Consider the following 26,275-nt stretch of genomic DNA (forward strand, 5'->3'; position numbering starts at 1 on the left):
TCCCAGCTGGGAACCGTAAGACTCCCTGAAAAAGCAAACCAAGGAGCCGCTATATCAGCTTCTCTTAAAAACATCTGCAAAGTACTCTGCTTTATCTTAAGTCCTTTTGAATGTAACAACCCATCTAGGGCCAACAAAATTGGGCTTGAAGAAGCAACACCCATAATGTTTTTAGAGCTATAAAGAAAGTGAAAGTACAAAAGTCCCCGCTCTCTTCCTTTTACAGGGGAGCGTCCCTGTCGTCACAACAACAAAAGAAGCACAAAAAACAAAAGCGAAATGACACAACAAAAGAAACACAGAAAACAAAAGCGAAAGTACACAGTGCAGCTGCAATAAAATGTAATGCTCTCTCTTTCTTTACAGAGGAGCTGCCCCGCTTTGGTCGCGGGTCCCACTTACTAGGGACTAACCCCGCTTTGGTCGCGGATCCCACTCACCTGGGACTAACCCCGCTTTGGTCGCGGATCCCACTTACCTGGGACTAACCGGTGCACCACCCCTGACTGCTGAAAGTTCTGGTTCCCGGGTTTCGGCACCACTTGTCGCGACCCCTTGCCTGCAAGGAAGACGCAACTCAGGAATCTTCTTTCAGCAGTTTATTCAGGCCCTTGATATTTCTTCTTCTCCCTCTCGGATGCCCCTCCCAGCCTTAATAAAGCATCTCAAGCCCCAATGCAAAGCTGCCACGTGGAGCTTTCTCATAGGGTGATAAGGGATTACGTGCCAACTCTCCAAAAAAGGAGTTGTTTATCACAGGCCACAGTGGAAGCCGGCGCCATCTTCTAATGGCGGCCACGGTCTATAGAAACGGCTCACCACATGTTATAGCTCATTGCTTACAAAATTTTGCCACTGTGGGCGTTCCTAAACAGTTAAAAACCGATAATGGTCCTGGCTATACCTCTACCTCTTTTAAACAATTTTGCTCATCATTTGGTATTACTCATATAACAGGAATCCCATACAATCCACAGGGACAAGTCATAGTTGAAAGAGCTCATCAAACTATTAAAACATACTTATTAAAGCAAAAAGAGGGAATTGGAAAGGGGTATATATCCCCCAAAGATAAACTTAAAATAACACTTTTTACTCTAAACTTTTTAAATTTGGATTCATCAGGACTTAGTGCTGCGGAAAGGCACATGTATCCAAAAAATGTACATAAGCCTAAAGTACTTTGGAAAGATATTCTAACAGGACAATGGAAAGGTCCTGACCCAGTGATTGTCTGGAGTCGGGGCTCTGTTTGTGTTTTTCCACAGGGAGAACAGCAGCCGATTTGGATTCCAGAGAGATTAACTAAAACAATTTCTACAGATCGAAAAGAAGATGATTTGACTCAAATCCATAACAGCTGATATCCAGAACTCCAGCCTGGCCATTCTTACATCTGTGATAGTGATTAACCAGGGTGCTTTTTTCAATATCTATTTTATTATTGCATTTTTCCACATCATAAGGTTCTATTTTTATTTTTTGAGCTCATACAAACCTAGGTTAATGTTTTTCTGATCAGTTTTATTTTTTGACTGTGGAGTTTTTAAACATTGCAATGGAGATTTCACCTAGGTAAAGCTACAAGGCCTTTACTATTTTCTTATGTGTTGTATGTTTGTGTACACTCTTGTGTTTTGTGTTGTATGTCTGTATGTGCGTATGTCCATATTTCTTATATGAGGAGCGCTCATGAAAAAATGGATCCGGATTATTATTTTTTTTTTTATTCACGTGATTTAAATGGTTTAATTTAGCCCCTCCCCCTGCGCCGGCATAGTAGAGGGAACTGGGACCAAACACAGAGCAGGCCCAGCGGCCTGCTGAGGGGCAGAGCCGCCCCCCACCCCCCTCGCCTGCCAGGTAGGGGAAGGGTGACCACCGACAGAAAAGGCCCAGTGGCCCGCGGCGGGACAGAGCTTCCAATCACTCCTGCAAGGTAGGCGGGCCTGCGACCCACCGGCAGAAGAGGAGCAGCGGCCTGCTGAGAGGCAGAGCCGCCCCCTCCCCCCCGCGCCTGCAAGGTAGTCGGAACTGAGACCACCATCAGAACAGGTCAGACCTGCAACCGAGAGACAGAACAGGCCCAGTGGCCTGAGGAAGGGTAGAGCCGCCCCCCCCCACGCCTGCAAAGTAGGCGGACCTGCGACCCACTGGCAGTACAGCCCCAGAGGCCTGCAGTGGGGCAGTGCCGCTGCCTGCGCCTGCAAAGTAGGCAGAACTGCGACCACCGACAGAACAAGCCTAGCGGCCCGCAGAGGGACAGAGCCGCCGCCCGCGCCTGCAAGGTCGGCGGACCTGCTACCGACTGGCAGAGCAGGCCCAGCGGCCTGCCGGCGTGGTAGGCACATTGCCCCAATTGGAGGAGGGGCAGAGCCGCCGCCCGCGCCTGCGAGGGAGACTTTGCAACTATACAAGACCAATATAAATATATAGGGGGAAAATTCAATAGCACAACAGTTTCACCAAGAAGAAAGGAACGCGAACAGTATGAAGAGACAAGGAAAGAAAGGACCACAAGCATTGCAGGTCAACTCAACGTTAGAAGAGGTAATAGCTGCAGCTGATGGAATGTCAGATAAAGAATTCAGGATATACATGCTTCAGATGATCTGGAGTCTCAAGGAAGACATCAGACAGCAAAATCAGACAATGAAAGATCACTTCAACAATGAATTACATAAACAAATCCAAGAAGCAAAAGATCAACTATACAGGGAAATAGAGGTTATAAAAAACAAACAAACAGAAATCCTAGAAATGCAGGAAGCAATAAGCCAACTTAAAAACTCAATTGAGAATACTACCAGCAGAGTAGAACACTTAGAAGACAGAACATCAGACAATGAAGATAAAGTATTTCAACTTGAAAAGAACATAGACAGCTCAGCAAGACTGTTAAGAAACCATGAGCAGAACATCCAAGAAATATGGGATAATCAAGAGACCAAATTTAAGAGTCATTGGGATACAGGAAGGAACAGAGTTTCAAACCAAAGGAATGAGCAATCTATTCAATGAAATAATTCGAGAAAACTTCCCAGACTTGAAGAATGAGACAGAACCCCAAATCCTAGAAGCCTACAGGACGCCGAATGTGCAAAATCATAAGAGACCCACACCTAGACACATTATAATGAAGATGCCCAACATACAGAATAAGGAGAGAATTTTAAAAGCTACAAGAGAAAGGAAGCAGATCACATTTAGGGGTAAGCCAATCAGGATAACAGCTGATCTTTCAACACAGACTCTGAAAGCTAGAAGATCCTGGAATAACATATTTCAAACACTGAAAGAAAATGGGTTCCAACCAAGAATTGTGTTTCCAGCGAAATTAAGCTTCAGGATGGAAGATGAAATTAAAACCTTCCACGATAAACAAAAGTTAAAAGAATTTGCAGCTAGAAAACCATCTCTTCAAAACATCCTTGGCAAAACATTACAGGAAGAGGAAATGGAAAATAACAATGAAAACCAACAGTGGGAGGTAGGACACTAAAGGGGGGAAAATAATCAAAGTGGAAAACAAACCATGTTTAGTAACATAAATAAACAAATATGGCTGGAAGAACAACCCATATCTCAATAATAACCCTAAATGTTAATGGCTTAAACTCACCAATCAAGAGACACAGGCTAGTAGAATGGATCACAAAACAAGACCCAACAATATGCTGCCTACAGGAGACGCATTTGATAGGAAAAGACATACATAGGCTGAAGGTGAAAGGTTGGGAAAAATCATATCACTCATATGGACTTCGGAAACAAGCAGGAGTATCCATACTCATATCAAATAAAATAGATTTTAACCCAAAGTTAATCAAAAGGGATAAAGAGGGACACTACATACTGCTCAAGGGAACCATACACCAACAAGACATAACAATCATAAATATATATGCCCCAAACAATGGTGCAGCTATGTTCATCAAACAAACTCTTCTCAAGTTCAAGAGTCTAATAGACCACCATACAATAATCATGGGAGACTTCAACACACCTCTATCACCACTGGACAGATCTTCCAAACAAAAGTTGAATAAGGAAACTATAGAACTCAATAACACAATTAATAACCTAGACTTAATTGACATATATAGAATATACCACCCAACATCAAGCAGTTACACTTTTTTCTCAGCAGCACATGGATCCTTCTCAAAAATAGATCATATATTATGTCACAGGGAAACTCTTAGACAATACAAAGGAGTAGAGATAATACCATGCATCCTATCTGATCATAATGGAATGGAACTGAAAATCAACGATAAAAGAAGGAAGGAAAAAGAATACATCACTTGGAGAATGAACAATAGGATACTGAATGATCAATGGGTTATAGAAGACATCAAGGAGGAAATTAAAAAATTCTTAGAGATTAATGAAAACACAGACACAACATATCGGAATCTATGGGACACATTGAAAGCAGTTCTAAGAGGAAAATTCATTGCTTGGAGTTCATTCCTTAAAAAAAGAAAAAACCAACAAATAAATGATCTCATACTTCATCTCAAAATCCTAGAAAAAGAAGAGCAAAACAACAGCAAAAGAAGTAGAAGGCAAGAAATAATTAAAATCAGAGCTGAAATTAATGAAATCGAAACAAAAGAAACAATTGAAAAAATTGACAAAACTAAAAGTTGGTTCTTTGAAAAAATAAACAAAATCGACAGACCCTTAGCCATGCTAGCGAAGAGAAGAAGAGAGAGAACTCAAATCACTAACATACGGGATGAAAGAGGCAATATCACAACAGACACTTCAGAAATACAGAAGATAATCAAAAATTATTTTGAATCCTTATACTCCAATAAATTAGAAGATAGTGAAGGCATAGATAAATTTCTTAAGTCATATGATCTGCCCAGATTGAGTCAGGAGGATATAGACAACCTAAACAGACCAATATCAATTGAGGAAATAGAAGAAACCATCAAAAGACTACCAACTAAGAAAAGCCCAGGACCGGATGGGTATACAGCAGAGTTTTAGAAAACCTTTAAAGAGGAACTAATACCAATACTTTTCAAGCTACTTCGGGAAATAGAAAAAGAGGGAGAACTTCCAAATTCATTCTACGAGGCCAACATCACCCTGATACCTAAACCAGACAAAGACACTTCAAAGAAAGAAAACTACAGACCAATATCTCTAATGAACCTGGATGCAAAAATCCTCAATAAAATTCTGGCCACTCGGATACAAAAACATATCAAAAAAATTGTGCACCATGATCAAGTAGGATTCATCCCTGGGATGCAAGGCTGGTTCAATATACGGAAATCAATAAATGTTATTCACCACATCAATAGAATTAAAAATAAGAACCATATGATCATCTCGATAGATGCGGAAAAAGCATTTGACAAAGTACAGCATCCCTTTATGTTCAAAACTCTAGAAAAACTAGGGATAACAGGAACATACCTCAATATTGTAAAAGCAATCTATGCTAAGCCTCAGGCTAGCATCATTCTGAATGGGGAAAAATCGAAGGCATTCCCTCTAAAATCTGGAACAAGACAGGGATGCTCTCTCTCACCACTTCTGTTCAACATAGTTCTCGAAACACTGGCCAGAGCAATTAGACAGACGAAAGAAATTAAAGGCATCAAAATAGGAAAAGAAGAACTTAAATTATCACTATTTGCAGATGACATGATTCTATACCTAGCAGACCCAAAAGGGTCTACAAAGAAACTATTAGAGCTAATAAATGAATTCAGCAAAGTGGCAGGATATAAAATCAACACGCATAAATCAAAGGCATTCCTGTATATCAGCGACAAATCCTCTGAAATTGAAATGAGGACAACCACTCCATTCACAATATCTTCAAAAAAAATAAAATACTTGGGAATCAACCTAACAAAAGAGGTGAAAGACTTATACAATGAAAACTACAGAACCCTAAAGAGAGAAATAGAAGAAGATCTTAGAAGATGGAAAAATATACCCTGTTCATGGATAGGCAGAACTAACATCATCAAAATGGCGATATTACCAAAAGTTCTCTATAGGTTTAATGCAATGCCAATCAAAATCCCAACGGCATTTCTTGTAGAAATAGAGAAAGCAATCATGAAATTCATATGGAAAAATAAAAGACCCAGAATAGCAAAAGCAATGCTAAGCAGGAAGTGTGAATCAGGCGGTATAGCGATACCAGACTTCAAACTATATTACAGAGCAATAGTAACAAAAACAGCATGGTACTGGTACCAAAACAGGCGGGTGGACCAATGGTACAGAATAGAGGACACAGAAACCAATCCACAAAACTACAACTATCTTATATTTGATAAAGGGTCTAAAAGCATGCAATGGAGGAAGGATAGCATCTTCAACAAATGGTGCTGGGAAAACTGGAAATCCATATGCAACAAAATGAAACTGAATCCCTTTCTCTCGCCATGCACAAAAGTTAATTCAAAATGGATCAAGGAGCTTGATATCAAATCAGAGACACGCCGTCTGATAGAAGAAAAAGTTGGCTACGATCTACATACTGTGGGGTCGGGCTCCAAATTCCTCAATAGGACACCCATAGCACAAAAGTTAATAACTAGAATCAACAAATGGGACTTACTCAAACTAAAAAGTTTTTTCTCAGCAAAAGATACAATAAGAGAGGTAAATAGAGAGCCTACATCCTGGGAACAAATCTTTACTCCTCACACTTCAGATAGAGCCCTAATATCCAGAGTATACAAAGAACTCAAAAAATTAGACAATAAGAGAACAAACAACCCAATCAACAAATGGGCCAAGGACCTGAACAGACACTTCTCAGAGGAGGACATACAATCAATCAACAAGTACATGAAAAAATGCTCACCATCTCTAGCAGTCAGAGAAATGCAAATCAAAACCACCCTAAGATACCATCTCACTCCAGTTAGATTGGCAGCCATTATGAAGTCAAACAACAACAAGTGCTGGCGAGGATGTGGGGAAAAGGGTACACTTGTACATTGCTGGTGGGACTGCAAATTGGTGCAGCCAATTTGGAAAGCAGTATGGAGATTTCTTGGAAAGCTGGAAATGGAGCCACCATTTGACCCAGCTATTCCCCTTCTCGGTCTATTCCCTAAAGACCTAAAAAGAGCATGCTACAGGGACACTGTTACATCGATGTTCATAGCAGCACAATTCACAATAGCAAGACTGTGGAACCAACCTAGATGCCCTTCAATAGATGAATGGATTAAAAAAATGTGGCATTTATACACAATGGAGTATTACTCTGCATTAAAAAATGACAAAATCATAGAATTTACAGGGAAATGGATGGCATTAGAGCAGATTATGCTAAGTCAAGCTAGCCAATCCCTAAAAAACAAATGCCAAATGTCTTCTTTGATATAAGGAGAGTAACTAAGAACAGAGTAGGGTCGAAGAGCATGAGAAGAAGATTAACATTAAACAGGGATGAGAGGTGGGAGGGAAAGGGAGAGAGAAGGGAAAATGCATGGAAACGGAAGGAGACCCTCAGAGTTATACAAAAGTACATACAAGAGGAAGTGAGGGGAAGGGGAAAAATAATACAAGGGGGACAAACGAATGTCAGTAGAGGGGGCAGAGAGAGAAGAGGGGAGGGGAGGGGAGGGGAGGGGTGATAGTAGAGGATAGGAAAGGCAGCAGAATACAACAGACACTAGTATGGCAATATGTAAATCAATGGATGTGTAACTGATGTGATTCTGCAATCTGTATATGGGGTAAAAATGGGAGCTCATAACCCACTTGAATCAAATTGTGAAATATGATATATCAAGAACTATGTAATGTTTTGAACAGCCAACAATAAAAAATTAAAAAAAAATGGTTTAATTTAAATTAGGTAAACAGCTGTTAAGGATTGTTTTTAAAGTAGGTTAACAGATCTGTTTGTTTACTTTCACCTTTTCTTTTCATTATATTTAATAATTCTTTTCAGGATAATGTCTCTTTAGCATCATTGCCAGAATTCCTATCTTCATCCCAGTGCTGGTGAAGACAAAGATAAAACCAAACTACAGCTTCTATGATAGCTATCACAGTAAACTGTATAAACTGATGCATCAATGAATATAACTCAACAAGTAATGCTCAATCAAGGAGTCAACTTACTTTGGGAGGAAACGGATTTTGGGAGGAAATGGACATATTGATAGATTCCTCCGCTTTGAACTGCTTGCAGAACCTGCCTGGACTATGTAACTATCGTTTGGTGCAGCGAATTGTGGTAATGCTGGCATATCTTTGCTGATGGTGTCACCAGTGATGCAATTTTTCCCAAAGAGCCGTCAATTGGCTTGGTGTCATGGCGTTTCTGTATCCTCCTCCCTTCTGCTATTGATGGTCTAAAATTTGGGGGCCAATGGCTGTATGCTGGACCGGTAGTCAGTGACGGGTATGATCCAATTGCAGTGGTATCAACCTAAGACAGGAGGCTGACACCTAAAGGTCAGTTTTCCGATGACGGGTAAGGGTAAGAACCATATGTTGAATTGGACAACCTACCAGGCACGGTCCTTAAGCCACATTGCTTGTTGTTTAATTAATCAGAAGGGGGGAGTTGCTGGGAGCCATTAGCCAAATAGGTATGACAATTTCCTTGCCAGCGTACCCCATGTTGCAGTGACATTGAATGTAGGTGACCTTGCTCAAGGACCAAGGCAGATTAGGGTGTTCCCGGTTTAAGATAATCGGGTTTAGGGCGTTCCCGGTTTAGGTTCCAGGTTTAAGGTTTAAGATTATTCCTGCTGGGAATAGGGCGTATCCTGCTGCCTGAGTTCCCCTTGAGTTCTCACGGGATTCAGACAGTATTTTTTGGTCAGAGAACGTGGATTTCCCCAGAACATGATTGTAGACGGCTGGTGTGAGTTCGGGAACAAAGAGTTGCTGTTTGAATCTACAAGCTGTGTGGTGGCTCGTGATTGTGTGCCCAGCCAGACTGTGGCAAGTTATGTTTCTTCTTCTGTGAAGTGTCTGTTCAGTTCTTTGGCCCATTTATTGATTGGGTTATTTGTTTTTTTTTGTGTGTGTGTGTGTTAAGTTTTTTAAGTTTTTTTTATGTAGCCTAGAGATTAATGCTTTATTGGAGGTGCATGTGGTAAAGATTTTCTCCCAATCTCTAGGCTCTCTCCTCACTTTATTAATTGTTTCCTGTGCCGAGAAGAAGCTTTTTAATTTGAATCCATCCCATTTATTAATTCTTGATTTTACTTCTTGTGCTTTAGGAGTTTTGTTAAGGAAGTCAGATCCTAGGCCAACAAGGTGAAGATTTGGGCCTATTTTTTCTTCTATTAGGTACAGGGTCTCTGTTTTAGTGCCTAAGTCTTTGATCCACTTTTGAGTTGATTTTTGTGCAGGGTGAGAGATAGGAGTTTAATTTCATTTGTTATATATGGATTTCCATTTTTGCCAGTACCATTTGTTGAATAGGCTGTCTTTTTCTCCAGTGATGTTTTTGACACCTTTGTCTAGTATGAGATAACCATATTTATGTGGGTTTGTCTCTGTGTCCTCTATTCTGTACCATTGGTCTACAAGTCTATTTTGGTGCCAATATCATGCTGTTTTATTGCTGTAGTTCTGTGGTATAGTTTAAGGTCTGGTATTGTGATGCCTCCTGCTTTACTTTTCTTGCTAAGGATTGCTTTGGCTATTCTGGGTCTCTTATTTTTCCAAATAAATTTCATGATTGCTTTTTCTATTTCTATGAAGAATGTCGTTGGGATTTAGTAGGAATTGCATTAAATCTGTATAATGCTTTTGGTAATATGGCCATTTTAACAATATTAATTCTGCCTATCCAGGAGCATGAGAGATCTTTCCATCTTCTGAGGTTTTCTTCAATTTATTTCTTTAGTGTTCTGTAGTTTTCATTGTAGAGGTTTTTTACTTCACATTTGATGGGAAGAGCGGGTGTGATGCACCTGGTTCTTATTTGCCCATGATGTTTGTGCTTTTTAAATGTTAAGCAAGAGAAGTGGCCAGCATGGTTTTTGACCTAAGAATTAAAGTGAATTCAGATTTTAGCTCACAGGACAGTAATAATAAAAGTGGTAATAAATAAAAGTCTGTATTTAGTAAAATTCGCTCTCTTTTTTATTTGTTCTTTTTGGATATACAGGACAGTAGAGTGTATTTTGACATTTTAATTATACATGGAGTATAACTTATTCTAATTAGGATCTCATTCTTGTGGTTAAACATGATGTGGAATTACACTGGTCATGTATTCATAATGAACATAGGAAAGTTATGTCCAGTTCATTCTACTGTCTTTCCTATTCCCAACCCCCATCTCTTCCCTTCATTGCACTTTGTTTAATCTGGTGACTTCTATTCTTCCCTCCCTTCACCTTATTGTGTGTTAACATCCACATATCAGAGAGAACATTCAGCCTTTGGTTTGGGGGATTGATTTATTTTACTTAGCATTATAATCTCCAGTTCTGTCCATTTAACCAGTAAATGCCATAATTTCATTCTTTTTTATGGCTGAATAATATTCCTTTGTGTATGTATGGCACATTTTCTTTATCCATTCGTCTGTTGAAGGGCATGAAGGTTGATTCCATAGCTTAGCTACTGTTAATTGAGCTGCTATAAACATTGATGTGACTGCATCACTATCGTATGCTGATTTTAAGTCCTTTGGATGTATTTCAAGAAGTGGTTTAACTAGGTCAAATGATAGTTCCACTCTAAGTGTTTTGATGAATCCCCATACTGCTTTCTAGAGTGGTTGCACCAATTTTCAGTCCCACCAGCACTGAATGAGTGTACCTTTCTCTCCACATCCTTGCCAACATTTCTTGTTACTGGTATTTCTTGATAATTTCCATTCTGACTGGAGTGAGATGGAATCTCAGTGTGGCTTTAATTCACATTTATGTAATTGCTAGAGATGTTGAACATTTTTTCATATATTTTTTGACCACTCTTACTCTATTTCTTCTTCTGTTAAGTGCCTATTCAGTTCCTTTGTGCATTTATTGATTGAGTTATTTGTGTGGTTTTTTTTTTTTTGGTGTTAAGTTTTTTGATTTCTTTATACACCCTGGAGATTAATGCTCTATCTGAGGTGCAGGTTGCAAAATTTTCTCCCATTTGTAGGCTCTCTTTTCACATTCTTGATTGTTTCATTTGATTATTTCCTTTGCTGTGAAGAAGTTTTTTAGTTTGATGCCATCCCATTTATTGATTCTTGATTTTATTCTTGAGCTTTAGGAGTCTTGTTGGTGAAGTCCATTCCTAAGCTAACATCCTTGGTGCTCTCATGTTTTCTGTCTCTGTTACACACACACACACACACACACACACACACACACACACTTCTGGAACTTCATGTGAGTCCCATAACAGATTATAAGGATAAAAGACCATCCATAAAAGTTGCCATTTTGTTTTGATTAAATTTATACTATGGTCTTTGAAATACAGTCCATGCATCATGCAACACTGTGGTCAATGGTGGACTGCACACTTGATGATGGGCCTGAAAATCTTCTATTGCCTAGTGAGGTCCTAGCCATCATAATTTGCAGTGCTATGTATTACTTGCATGTTTGTGGCAATGCTGGTAAAAATAAATCTTCTGTACTGCCAGTCTTATGGTGATGGCATAGCCAATACAAATATAAATACATGAAAATTGATCATAATAAACAACTGTGTTAATGATTTCCATAAACCAGACTAGATTTTGTGTCATTATTTTAGAGTCTACTCCTTCTACTTACAAAAAAAGCCTACTGTAAAACAGTATGCTGTGTGATGCCATCTGCAGCCCCATACAGCTTGTATTTACTGTTCCTCTTGATTATACCAAGAGGCCACATCAGGAGATTAACCTAGACCCATCTAGGTTTGTGTAATTATGCAATGATGAAATTGCCTAGATACACATTTCTTAGAACATAGCCTTATCATTAAGGAATGCATGACTGTATCTGCTGTTTCTCAGATTGGTATCCAAGGTTTTTTTTTTTTTTTTTTTTTTTTTTATCTTACCATATGATAAGCGGATGGCATTTAATAAAATGTGGCTGACTTGACCGAATGGTAATAATTTTTAAATGTGGATGGAATAAGGGATATAATAAAACAGGGATCTGTCCAGAAATGACCTACACAGACATAATTTACCAATATTTGAGAATAGGAAAAAGCACTAAACAGAGATAGTTATTGAGATGCCACCATCGTAAGATGGCGATTCTTAGATTAGGCACCCATGAGCCATTAGCAGCCATTACACATAGTTACTGGAGGAGTGTGAACCAGGCCAATAAAGGGGATCTGGGATGGACACCAGCATCACCATACCATGACACCCCATAATGCATCACACTGTAGTATATATTTTGAAATAGTATGCAAAATGTGAATAAGATTGCCTACAGATTTGAATGCCACATATAGCTTTCATTTTTTGGGTAAATCATTTGACCTCTCTCTATCTCACTTCTTTCACCTTAAATAGTAATAATAATCCTACTTTATAGGGTTTGCATAAGAATTAAATGAAATAATTCGTAAAAAGAGTTCAGATAAATATCTCAAGTGTAAGAATTAGTATATGTTAGTTGTTCTTATATTTATTGTTTCTGCTGTCATTGTTGCTGTTATTTTAATTATCAGATTAAGGGACTGTCTATCTCACTAGACAATGAATCAGATAAGAAAAAGAAAAGCAGACCCTGACATACAAGACTGTCATCAACATTAACAGCTAGGTCTTGATGTTGGGAGCTGACCTGGCACTCAGAGCCAAACTGTGGCATTCTTCTCTTGAAATTAACCACACAGAGCACTGACATCAGACAAGGTAGATCTACAACTATAATATAGTGAGACAAAAAAAAGAGAAGATTGGATGATCTTGTCAGAGCATAGAGAAAAATAAGATTACAGTGCAAACAACAACAACAAAAAATGCAAACCTACTCTTCTCCCAGCTGACATAGATAATTACTGCTTCTTTGAAAAGTGTAGTCTCACTTTAATACTTATTCTTCCTACTTTCTAGGTAAGATTAACTAAAATATCTGATTATATAGTCACCTTTTTCCCTGACAGTATTCAAACCAGAGAAAACCCCATTTTCTTGAACCCTCCTCAAGAACCACCTGACACAAGCACAAATCATTCTTAACACTCGCCTGTTATAAAGCCTAACAGGTCTCTGTGGTGTGTGGTCTCTCTCATAGAATGAGCCAATAAATCTAACTTCACCTGATTATTGATATATCCTCAATGGTCTTTGGCTGGAGGGCTTTGAACAGAGATTTTTCACTCCTTTACTCCCAGTGCCTGAGATGTAGCATTACATAAGAGTTTTTTTTTTTGAATGAAAAAAATTAATGCTACGTGGAAGTGAATTCCAAATATCCTGGCTGCAGTGAGTGGCTCACACTGGTTCTTTTCACATTTACAGTCTGTAAAATAATTGAGGGCATGCAGATACCAACCGAGCATAGTAGAGCAGTGTTACACATGAATGAGATATACAATTTAAAATTGATAGTTCTGGGCACCTGGCCATCAATAGTGGTCATGAAGAATGGTAAAGCAAAGGCTTTAGATAAAATTCTAAAGTTACAAACTTGTGAATAGCACAGGTTCTGCAAAGAAAAATGCTGTCATAAGTCAAAGAATAATCATTATTTTGTATGCACTATATAGAGAAGGCTGTCTAAATGGATATTCCTAGCTTGTCACAGGACTCTTGGAAATGAAGGCATAAATTATTGCCATACTGGTATAATGCCAATTTTACAGGCTACAGTTGTACCTAGGGGAGAGTAAATTGATATAATGACTGGGAACTGCAAGCTCTTTATTTAAAACTAATTTAAACTGGTATCCAATCCAGCTGAGGGCAGGGGGTGGAGGGAGTAAGGGAGGGAGGGAGAGAGAAAGAGAGGACGGGAGGAAGAGAGGAAGAGAACATAAATAAGCAACAAAGTATATGTATGTAGATTTTTGCAGCAGCATCAGCTGGCAAAAAGCAAGTCACATACACACCATACAATGAGCTTGTGGTCCATTCTTGAAGAGTAATATAGCTCATTCTTCTGCCTCCACATCAGTCCTTGAAATGAACTCTACACTGAAGTTTGATTCCTGCTAAGTCTGGTTCCAACAGTGAGATTATATCATTGGTGATATAACTGTTAAAAAGTACTTATTTTTATAAGATAGAAGTGAGTGTGGTTAATTTTTAATTTTTAATTTGTTCTAATTAGTTATACAGGACAGCAGAATGCATTTCAACTCATTGTACACAAATGGAACACAACTTCTCATTTCTCTGGCTGTACATGATGTAGTCACACTATTTGGGCAATCATACATGTGCGTAGGGTAATAATGTTCCTCTCATTCCACCATCCTTCCCACGCCCGCCCACACTCCCTCCTTCTCCTCACTCCCCTCTGCCCAATCCAAAGTTCCTCCATTCTTCCCTGGCACCCCCCACCCACAACATTATGGATTAGCATCCATATATTAGAGAAAACATCTGGCCTTTGTTTTTTGGAAAAGATTAATTATTTTTAATTTAATTGTATGATAACGTCAACATTGCTTTGAATACCTATAGGTATACACGTTCTTATGTATCAGTTAAATACATTTAACCAAAAATGGTTCATTTTATATTAGTATCAAAAATTAAGTATTGAGTGACAAGCAATGGAAACATGAGGACAGTACATTAAGATGAAATCTTCAACTGAAAATGTTTAAAAATGATCTATAGAACTAGAGAGCAATTCCATTTTCATAGATTGGAGACTTAATATTTTCATATGTCGATTCTCCCCAAATCAACCTATAGATTCAATGCAATCCCTGTTAAACTCTCGCAAATCATGTTTATAGACAATGACAAGTTTTAGAGTGGCCAATGATTTTGGAAGAAAAAAAAGAACAGTGGAAAATTACACTACCAGTTTCAAAACTTACTATAAAAATCACCATTATCTAGACAGCACGGTACTGATGTTACAATAGGTATATAGATCAACGGAATAGAATAGAATGCTTAGAAATAAACTTTTATGGTAAGTTCATTTTTAACAAGATGCCAACGCAATACAAAGGAGAAAGGAAAGTCTTTTAATAAATCATGTTGGGATAGTCATATGCAAAATAATTAATATAGGATCTTACTGCATATAATACCCAGAAATTAACAGAAAACCCATTTATATAATGGTCAATTGTTTTTTAATATTTTTTTTTAGTTGTACATAGACCTTTATTTTATTTATTTTTATATGGTGCTGAGGCTCAAACCCAGTGCCTCACAGGTGCTAGGCAAGTACTCTACCACTGAGCCACAGTCTCAGCCCTGGTCAATTGATTTTTGATAGGAATATCAAGGCAATTAGATGAGGTGTGGAAAGAGAATGATATTTTCAAAAATGGTACTTGATCAACTGGATATGTATTTTTAAAAAACAAAGCTTTGAGCTTTACCTATCATTATAAAAATAGCTTTAAATTGGTAGTAGAACTAAACATAAGACTTAAATCTGTATAACTTTTAGAAAAAAAAACAGGAAAAAATTCTCTGGCCATGGCATATGCAAGGACTTGAAATCATAGATCCTTAAAGAAAACATATAGTTAAATTTTGTCAAAATTATAAAGCATTTATTCTTAAAAAAGACATCATGACAAACCACAGAATGAAAGAAAATATTTGCAAATCATATGTTTAAAAAAAGAACTTATATCCAGAAAAAAAGACTGAATAAGAAGACAATAAACTTAAAAATATGTGACATATTTTACCAAAGAAAGTGCATAAATGACTAGTTTTCCCCAAAGAAGATATATTAAGCAAGAAACAGAAAAAGGTATTCAGTGTCAGTAGTAACCAGGGAAATGCAAACTGAGAACACAATAAGAAGATTATAATTAAAAAGATTGACAATTCCAAGTGTTAGCAAAAATATGCAAAAATTATAATACCAATAACACTAAAATGATATGTAAAATGGTACATGGGGAAATAGCCACATTTAGAAGTTTTTTTAAAAAATTAATCATGTACCTGCCACACAATGAGGTTACTGTATTTCTCGGTATCTACTAAATAAAAATAAAAACATATGCCCAGATAAAGACTCTGATAAAAGAAGGCTGATTCATAGTGGGGTAGGGAGGGGAGTATGGGAGGAAGAGAGGAACTCTAGATAGGGCAGAGGGGCTGGAGGGGAAGGGAGGGAGCATGGGGTAATTAATGATGGTGGAATGTGATGGACATTATTATCCAAAGTACGTGTATGAAGACACGAATTGGTGTGAATATACTTTGTATACAACCAGAGATATGAAAAATTGTGCTCTATATGTGTGATAAGAACTGTCATGCGTTCAACTGTCATATATAAATTAAAAAAAACATTTATTTATTTTTCTTTCTTTCTTTTTTTTGGGGGGTGGGTAATCAGAGATTGAACCCAGGGGCACTCAACCACTGACCAACATTTTCAGCCTTTTAAAAACATTTAAAAATTTGTTTTAATTAGTTATACATGACAGTAGAATGCATTTATGCACTTTGATACACCATACATAGATGGGGTATAATTTCTCATTTTTATGATTGTAGAATCATGTTGAAGAATCACATAGGTCATGCTGTCATATATACATACATAAATTAATAATCTGTTTATTTTACTATTTTTCCTATCCCCATATCCCCTCCCCTCCCTTCACTCTCTTCTACCTAATCTAAGGTAATTCTGGTTTTCTCTGGTGCACTCCCTCCCATTGTGCATTAGCATCTGCATATTAGAGAAAACATTCAGCCTTTGTTTTGGGGGGGATTGATTTATTTCACAGCATGATATTCTCCAACTTCATCCACTGCAAATGCCATAATTTCATTCTTCTTTAAAGCTGAGTAATATTCAATTGAATATATATACCACATTTTCTTTCTCTAGTCACTTATTGAAGAATATCTAGGTTGGTTCTATAGTTTAGGTGTTGTGAATTTAGCTGCTGCTGTAAACATTGACGTGACTGCATCACTGTAGTATGCTGATGTTAAATCCTTTGGATGTATACTGATGAGTGGGATAGCTGGGTCAAATGGTGGTTCCATTCTGAGTTTTCTGAGGAATCTCTATACTACTTTGCATAGTGGTGGTACCTGGTTCAACATACAGAATTCAATAAACATAATTCATAATTCATCATATTAATAGACTTAAAAACAAGAATTATACAATCATCTCAAAAAAAGCAGAAAAAAGCATTTGACAAAATACAGCACCTCTTCATGTTCAAAACACTAGAAAACTAGGCATAGAAGGACATTATAAAAGCTAAATATGCTAAACCCAAGGCCAGCATCATTGTAAGTGGAGAAAAATTGAAAGCATTCCCTCTAAGAACTGGAACAAGACAAGGATATCCTCTTTTACCACTTTTATTCAATATCACCCTTGAAACCCTAGCCAGAGCAATTATATAGAAGAAAGAAATTAAAGGGATACAAATAGATAAAGAACTCAAACTATCCTCAGCCCTTTTTGTATTTTAGTTAGAGACAGGTTTTCACTGAGTTGCTCAGGACTTCATGAAATTGCTGAGGCTGGTTTTTAAATTGCAATCCACCTATCTCAGCATCACCAGCCTCTGGGATTACAGGCATGTGTCACCATGTCCAGTCTGAAATTCATTAATTAATAAATAATAATAATAATAATTATTATTATTATTTAAGTTTTTAGTTGTAGATGGACATAATACCTTTATTTATTTATTTATTTTTATATGGTGTTGAGGATCAAACCCAATACCTCATATATGTGAGGCAAGTCTTCACCACTGAGCCACAACCCCAGCACTTATATGAAATTTATTAAAAGGGAAATCTATATTTTGAAACATATAGGAAACATATCAGTGTTTGCCTAGGGTGTGCGACTTAAAAATAAGCATGAGAGAATTTTCAAAGGTGGTGGGAATATTCTAAAACAGGATAGTAGTGATGATTACACATAATATGAACTGATTTTATGGAATATAAATTGTATGTTAATAAAACTATTTTAGAAGGGAAAGGAGAAACAGGAGGCAGGAATACCAGGGAAGGCAAATTCAAAGTTTGTATGAAGGAAGAATTAAGTTTATATTGTGCTGTTCCAAAGGAAGAACTAGAACTAATAAATGAAAATGAGAAAAATGTAGATTTTTATATTATAAGGAAAAATTTACTCATCACTCTCACTAAAATAAATGCCTTTTATTATAAGATTGTTTATTATTCCTGGAAGATTAGTATCATATAAAAATAATTTTATGAAATCATATTAAGAAGAAAATTGAAGTACATTACACTGAGATGTCTCCCAAAATTATGATTTTATGTATCTGAAGCCTAGTAAAGTTAAGGACCACATAATTCCTGATGTTTATATACTGAAGCTGCTATATATTAAAATAAAACTAATTTTAGAGAAAACTTCCTATGCTTGAGTGGATTGTGGTAAATTTGGGGCTGTCCTGCCTTAAATCAACTGGATTCCATGCTAACACAACTCCTGCGTTGAACAAGGTTGGTCAGTTTTATAAGTAAAGTAAGAGACTCCTACATTTTAAATCATAGGTAAAGATGATAGCCCACATATCTTTAAAGGGTAATCACTCACCTGATGTACAAACACCTTCCCTCTGAATTTTTTTTTTTTTTAGAGAGAGGTGAGAGAGATTTTTTTTTTTTTATATTTAGCTTTTAGTTCTCTGTGGACACAACATCTTTGTTTGTATGTGGTGCTGAGGATCGAACCCGGGCTGCACGCATGCCAGGCGAGCGCGCTACCGCTTGAGCCACATCCCCAGCCCCTTCCCTCTGAATTTTAAGGGAGAGTGAATTAGCACAAAGGAAGCAATCCTGAGCACCTATTTTAAATGTCCTGTATTAAATGTTGCAAGGCCCTCTAGGGGGATCTCATAACCTGGTAAAAAATAGAATATATGCTTGTAATACATTAAAACTGTGATTTTTTTTTAAAATAATGAGCTTCAAAGTTACAAATAAGATATTAGGAGTTTAGTGGAAGAAATCTGATCAATGAAGAAATGAAAAATGTAAGCTGCTCCAGACTTAAAATTTTTTTTTTCTAATGTTTGTTCAACGAATGTGGATAAATTCCTAACTTACTCAGATAAAAATAAAAGTCCTCTAATCTCACAGAACATTTATAATTAGAAGTTATACCATGAAATATTTAGCCATTTCAAGTTCAAGTTAGAAAAAAATGTTTTTCAATTGAGTTTCTAGAACATAAACCACTCTGCGTTCTGGTGGGAAACATAAATGACTGTATAAGTTGAATATAAAATTCATGAACATCTGGAAGCCTGCTAATTGCAGACAGAATGTCACATAAAACAAGAAATCAAAGAGCTTCTTTCTGGCTCATATGTCTTTAGGAGGCAGAAATCACTTTCCTTGGCACAAGAACACTGGCATAATTGACAAAATGTTGAGATGGCACATTTCACCATATGTGCTTCCTTGGATCCAATCAAGTCTCATGAACGCTAGAGTCATAAACTCGACATTTGGTCTAGGGCAGTGTATGATGAATTCTTAAATCAGAGGTAATAAAAGAGGTAGTGCAGAAGTTTAAATACAGCAAAAGACAGGAAGCTGAACTGCCTTAGCCAATTGGGATAAAGTAAACTCCTAATAAATTCAGATCTAAGGATGTTGGGGGGCAGGTCTCCAACATACTCAGAGAAATAGTTCCAGCTGGGCACAATGGCACACACCTGTAATCTCAGCTACTTAGGACCCTGAGACAGGAGGATTACAACTTCCAGGGCAGCCTAAGTAATTTAGTGAGATCCCATCTCTAACTAAAGTGAAAAAAAGCATTGGGGATGTAGATGAGTGGTAAAGTACTTATCTAGTATAATTAAATGAACTTAATTAATTATATTTATATATATTTATTTATTCCACTACTATATATATATATATATATATATATATATATATATATATATATATATATTCCATTACAATAGTGCAAAAATCATACTTTTTTAAGTTGGCCAAGAGTTTTTTCTTCTAAATGTAAGCCAATATTGAAAAATTGGGAAATTTTCTATGAGAATATTTTTGCTTGCCTTTGTCACAAATCACCAATCTTATAATAAGAAGATCTAATAATTCTCTTATAGCTACATTCTGCTGTTACTATGCAGAACGACTCCCACTCTCGAGGGGCATGTGCTCTCCAGTTCACATCACCTCCTAGCTCCCCAGTTGCCGCTGCTGCTCACACAATGAGCACTTCCATCCTTTTGGTACTCTTGCATTTTATGTATTTAGTCCTCATAAGAATTAGAGATAATAACCTCTGCTTCAGGAGAAAAAAAAAATGGACCTTTGTCACAAATCACCAATCTTATTCTGCCTTTGAGGATCCAGATCTCTCTTCTGTCTCTGAATGCCCTAAGGCCTGTGAAGGGCTTTCTTAGCTCACTGAACTCCTATTACACTCACTCTTCCTTGCTCATCTTTTGGTACTTCTCTATGTCTCTTGGAGTTCTAGGGATAATAACCACACTTATGTGCCTATAACTCCTCTGGAATGAAACACAGTGAAGGAAATCAGGGAGATGAATATTAAAAATTCAACTTTATTAGTGATGACATGGAATTGAAGAATATGGTTGAATCAGGAGCCAAATGAGTCTTCTGACACAATTCACCTTGATTTGGATTTAACCACACCCCCAAAACTGCAGACCCCTCTGCTGTTGAGACAGAACCTACTCGGAATAACTTCTCTTCTGATATGCATTTCTGTCAGAATGATTCCCAAAAAGGAAAACCCATATGGAGCAAAACTGATAATTCTTAGTACCTTTTCCCAAATTAACAAATGACAGAAGTCTCCTATGAAGTTCTCAGGAAGACATTAAAGCCCCAGTGAAATGTAATCCTGGTTTGTAAATTAAAGTTTAAAATAAATAAGTACAGATTAGAATCTGCTTACTCCAAGTTCTTTCTGTATTTTCTAGAAAAGGCCCAAGTTGTGCCATCATCTAGGTTTTGTTCCATAGGAATGAGTATTGTGCCTTCAGAAGTTAAATACATTTCCTCCTGGGTCCCATCACCAAAAAAGACTAAAAAGTTCATCACACATATAAAATTAGTAGAATTATAGCTAAAACAATCTAATCCCAGCTACAAGCTGATTTTTTCCAGTCATAAAATTCCTAGAACCTGAAACCAACATGCAGTGTCCCTAAAGGCCATGGTAGAGGTTCAGTGCTGTCTGAAGAAAGGAAAAGAAAAGCAGAGAAATTTAATTTTTCTGGAGACAGTATCACTTGACCATGGTCCCAAATCAGCAAATTGTAAGGTCTTCCATAAGGAGATTAATTACACTTAACAAGTATGAAAGGGAAGAAAATCCATTTTTACATTCTCTGTCCTTGATCGGAAAGTGAGGAAAAACTCTTGGCAAAACTTTGAAATCTGCAGTAGTCATGGCTCTAGTTAGCAGCCATTTAACTTTTTTCCCAAGAAGGATATAAGTTGGGAAAGAAACTACATAAAGCAAGTTTACCAGGTCTTTTTGAAGTTTCTTTCTCCTCTATCCGGCATATTCAAACTTTAAATTTCATTTCTCCTTGAAATCTCAGTTTGCAACCCCCACCTCCCATTCCAGGATGCATTTGCTGGAGATGTGTTCAGGATGCAAGCTTTCCACAGAGAGTACTCCTTGCCTACCAGGGGAGGTTTCCTTCTACCCCTCACCTTGGTTTCTGCTAGAGAGTCACCCTCTACTGCAGGCCCAATCTTTTCTTAGTTTTTGAATCTTCTAAATTTTATGTAATACATCTTTCTGCAGCATACTTTTTTTTTTTGCAACAGGGTAGGTCACTAATGCTCTATTTCTATCTGCTGTTCTCCTATTCTGAGAAGGTTCAAAAATATTTGAACCTGTTTTCTTAATTGATTCCTTTCCTTTCCTACCACACACATAGATATTCATAAGACCTAAGAAACTGCTTACTTTTCCATTCCCTTTGTTTTTAAACTCAATTATCTGCTTGTCTTTTTGTAATCCCACTTTCAAGAACAGCTAAGCTGGGACTTATTTTCTTTAATTTGTTGTACCTCTCCATTCAAATCTCCAGAGAAAATATCTTTCTTCTTACGATTGAATTTGCCTGTTTTACTTCATTTTTCTTTCATTCTTTCCAAAATACTTGTTCTAATAATAAACCCAGAACATATTTTTAAACCAAGACACTCTTCTTGAATTCTGAATAAAGCCATTCCAGAGAGAGAATACATGAAGCATAATCTATTTCAAGTGCCATTTAAAACTGGATTCACAGTAATTTGGTTGGCTTTGGGCAGTAGTCACTGTATACTACAAGCATCTAGTTTCTTTATTTGGGTTTTTAATAAGTATCTCTAAACTCATATGGGAAAACCAAAATCTGGGTCTCTGAAATAATAAAACACCATCATAATTAATACAGTTGTCCTTTTTACAGTCCATATGAGTCCATTAAATTGGCTGGGAGTTGAAAACTTTTGGTGCAAAACTTATGGGATTCTAAGCAGTTAACTCTTCCATAGTTCCCTCCTTTGATGCTGAATGCAGTTGAAAATAACACAAATAGGAATAGAATTTGGGAGAGCTAATCAAATACTGTATTTTTATGCTAGGTTTTAAATTCATAGTAGTTCATTTGTAGCCCACATGGACTTAACTGTCTTTACAAACCATCTATAGACCTGGCTAAGAAATAGAATAAAGGTAGCACAATTATTCCACCCACCAGTACTTATTAAGTATGTATGCTGAAGCTCTGTTTTGATGTGAGCCTGCAAAGAAGTAGAAGTACTCTTTTCTTGGATAGGAATCAACAATGAACCTGAGATGCTGGAGTGTGAGTCTTCTGTTCAGTTAGCTTCCCAGTAAACACTTGGGAAGATTTCTTGACTTTGAAAAGGTCAAGACTCTAAAAATTTTAAAGCAACTAAAATTAAGCAATGTATTGTTTAGGCACGTATATATTAAACACTAGTCCAGGAAACTGGTTACAGCAGGACATAAGGAAGAAAAACAGGATGGGGGTAAATAAATAGACAAATGGGAATTATTGATAATTTTCTAGTTTTCAGGTCAGGTGGTAGTTTCATGCATGTTAATTTATTCTAAGTAATTCATTTGTGTACATAAAGTATAGCATACATATATATTTCCATATAAATTTCTATATGTATATATATTTTTCATTTTTACTAACAAATTACTCACAATAGCAAATAATTTTTCATTTGTAATATTCTGAAAACTGGAAATGAGCTATTTTAATTTTGTAAAGGTTGATCCTTACTAGGTTTTTAATTACTATTATACAATGTTCAATTTTATGTTAGGAATAGAAAGACTATAATTTCCAACTATATTCCACAATACAAATGTTCCATGAGAAAATAGTACCACTTGAATTTCTGGAATAAACATATGGTATTAACCAAAACAATGCTAGTATTAAATGTGCCATTGAGAAGATATACCATACTATATTTCCCTGACTTCCAACCAATTTGACTGAATTTCTACCTGTAAACCTTGGGAAGAGTATAGTAAAAAGGCTAAGTTAAATTTATTTTTAGCTATGTTGTAGCTCTGTATCACTAGAGGAAAAAAAATGCACAGCAATTCCCTCCTCCACAAAAATGTCTTGATGGTAGAAAAATGAAAAGTTCCCAAGAACATGAAAATGTGACAAATTTTAAAGATAAAATTTGGGAGATTGACTTTCAGTTATGAAAGACTGGGTAATTTGTATCATTTTGTTGGCTGAAAAAGAAGAAACTTTTGATAAAATAAAATTATTTCTGTGTAATGACATAAAAGAACTACTAAGAAAATAAAGACTTATGACAAAGTCCAGGAAACCAGACTTGCAACCTGGAATTTGAGGGCTGCTTGTGTCCCAGGGTTTTTTGTTCACTATAATAGAAAAGACCAAGATGCACTGAACTTTAATTACTTTCAGGAGGCTAATCTGGAATCAATAATAAATCTGCAATCAACCAAGGGAAGGGAGTGGGAGAATGCCATAGTAAACCATACAGACTTTGGGCTATGACCACTGAGTTTGACATCTTAGAAATAAGTAGGAATTTGAAACAAATTCATTTTCATACGGACTGAAACAGTTTTGAATTACTTCAACCCTTGATTGAATTAAAGTGGACTGGAATTGCTAGTGTCTCTAACCATACCAGAGACAAGTATAAATTCTCTCTTGTAGATGATAACATTATAATGATCCTAAAATTAGATCTATAATTTTTGATGTGCATTTGGTAAAAAAAAAATCAAGCAACAGATAGAAAAGATATATAGAAAAGATATATATATAAAGATATATATATAAAGATATAAAATTCAAGAGAAAAAAACAGGTAACAGAAATAGTCATGTAGGGGATACAGAGACAAGAGCATTAAATAAAAATGTCTAGTATAATCAAGTATATAGAATTGAGCAAATAACTAAAGATATGACAAAAATAAACCACATGGAAATTCTAGAATCAGTAGATGAGTATTGCTATTAATATGGCTATAGAGAAAATTAGTGGCTTGGAAGAAAGAACTAAATAGTCAAGCCAGAGTCTGGGGGAAAAAAAAACAACATACAGAAACAGAAGTGCAAACAGCATATGGTTATAGATTTGTTGTTCCAAAGGAGAAAGAAATGATGAAGTAGAAAGATTATTTAAAGGCATATTAGCTGAGATATGTCCAAAGCTGATTGAGCATATTAAGTTACATATTCAAAAAACACTGTAAAATCTAATTGGGGTAATATCAAAGAAAAGATTATATATGCACACTATATCCCAAATCTCTGAAAACCAAGAGTAAAGAGAAAATTCTTGAAATGGCCAGAGGACAAAAGACTATATATCCTTTCAAGTGCATAGAATTATTGACCAAAATTAACTGCTGACAAGTAGTATCAATCTTTTTGCTGCCCTGAAAAAGTCAGAGTTCCCTTTAGTCAGTTGTAGATACTCACCAGGTAAATTTACTTAACAATGTTAGTCCAGAGGGTTTGTTTCTAGAGATAAGCCAGGTAAAAATACCATCTTGAATAGTGTTGTGCTACATCTTAGAATAAGGATATACAGAGAAAGTATAGTCCTTAAATTTCCTTTGCATCTTATTTTTACTTTATTTCCATTTTTATATATTTTTATATTTTTTATATTTTTATATTTTTGACTATCAAATTCTATTTGGATTATCTTGACTCCTTTTACCTAATAGTCTCTTATTCTTTTGAAAATTCCCATAGGTTTCTTGAATTTTTTTTTTAACTTCATGCATTCTCTTTCTCCATCCCACAAGGAATGATTTAAATAGTATCTAAAAATGGTACGTGGCGTTGACATTTCAGTTTAAGATCAGTGGTGCTAACAGGAAAGATTCACAGGAGAGGAGTGATAACCCAAGTTCTTTAAGCCAACAATATCATGGAAATACCACGAAACTACATAAGAATCAGGTTCTAATTCTGGCTTTGTTCCCAAGTCACTTTAGGCAAATTTCTTGGCACATTTCTTCATCTATTAAGTGATCTCTTTAAATCCCTTCAAATTCAAATCGTTTATGATATATTGTAGATGAACATTTACTTTTTAAGAAAACCTATGTAATATATATTCCATAATATCTTCCTCCAGACTTTTCACTCAAGCTTATATCCTTCAATACAAGGACAAATTTAAAATAGAAAAGAAGCAAGTGCAAAATATAGAAGTCTGTGACCATCCTCATTTCCAACTACTATTTTCTCACATGGCAGCCTGAATGCATAAAGAATATATATTTACTGTGATGGTATTTCCTATTAAATACCTATGGACTTTAAAATTTACACATTTAAAAGTAATTATTGCTCTTGTCTCTCCCTCAGTTACTCTGTTAATATGGAAATGCAGAAATATTTTCAATTTCTAAATTATTCATAAAAACTATGTGTCTGCATCTTGAATATTTCATTGAAATCTTAAATGCTTAATGTGGGAACCAGGCATCACGTCATTTTAAAAAATTTCCTCCTGATTAGGTCTTTACATTGTTTAAATGGCATTTAATCATATAACCTTCAAATTATAAAGTCTTTACTTGACAGATTTTCAAAGCTATATCATTACATGAACTGCTTATATGTTATTT

Source organism: Marmota flaviventris, chromosome 5, assembly GCF_047511675.1.
Source record: "Marmota flaviventris isolate mMarFla1 chromosome 5, mMarFla1.hap1, whole genome shotgun sequence".
Lineage (NCBI taxonomy): Eukaryota > Metazoa > Chordata > Mammalia > Rodentia > Sciuridae > Marmota > Marmota flaviventris.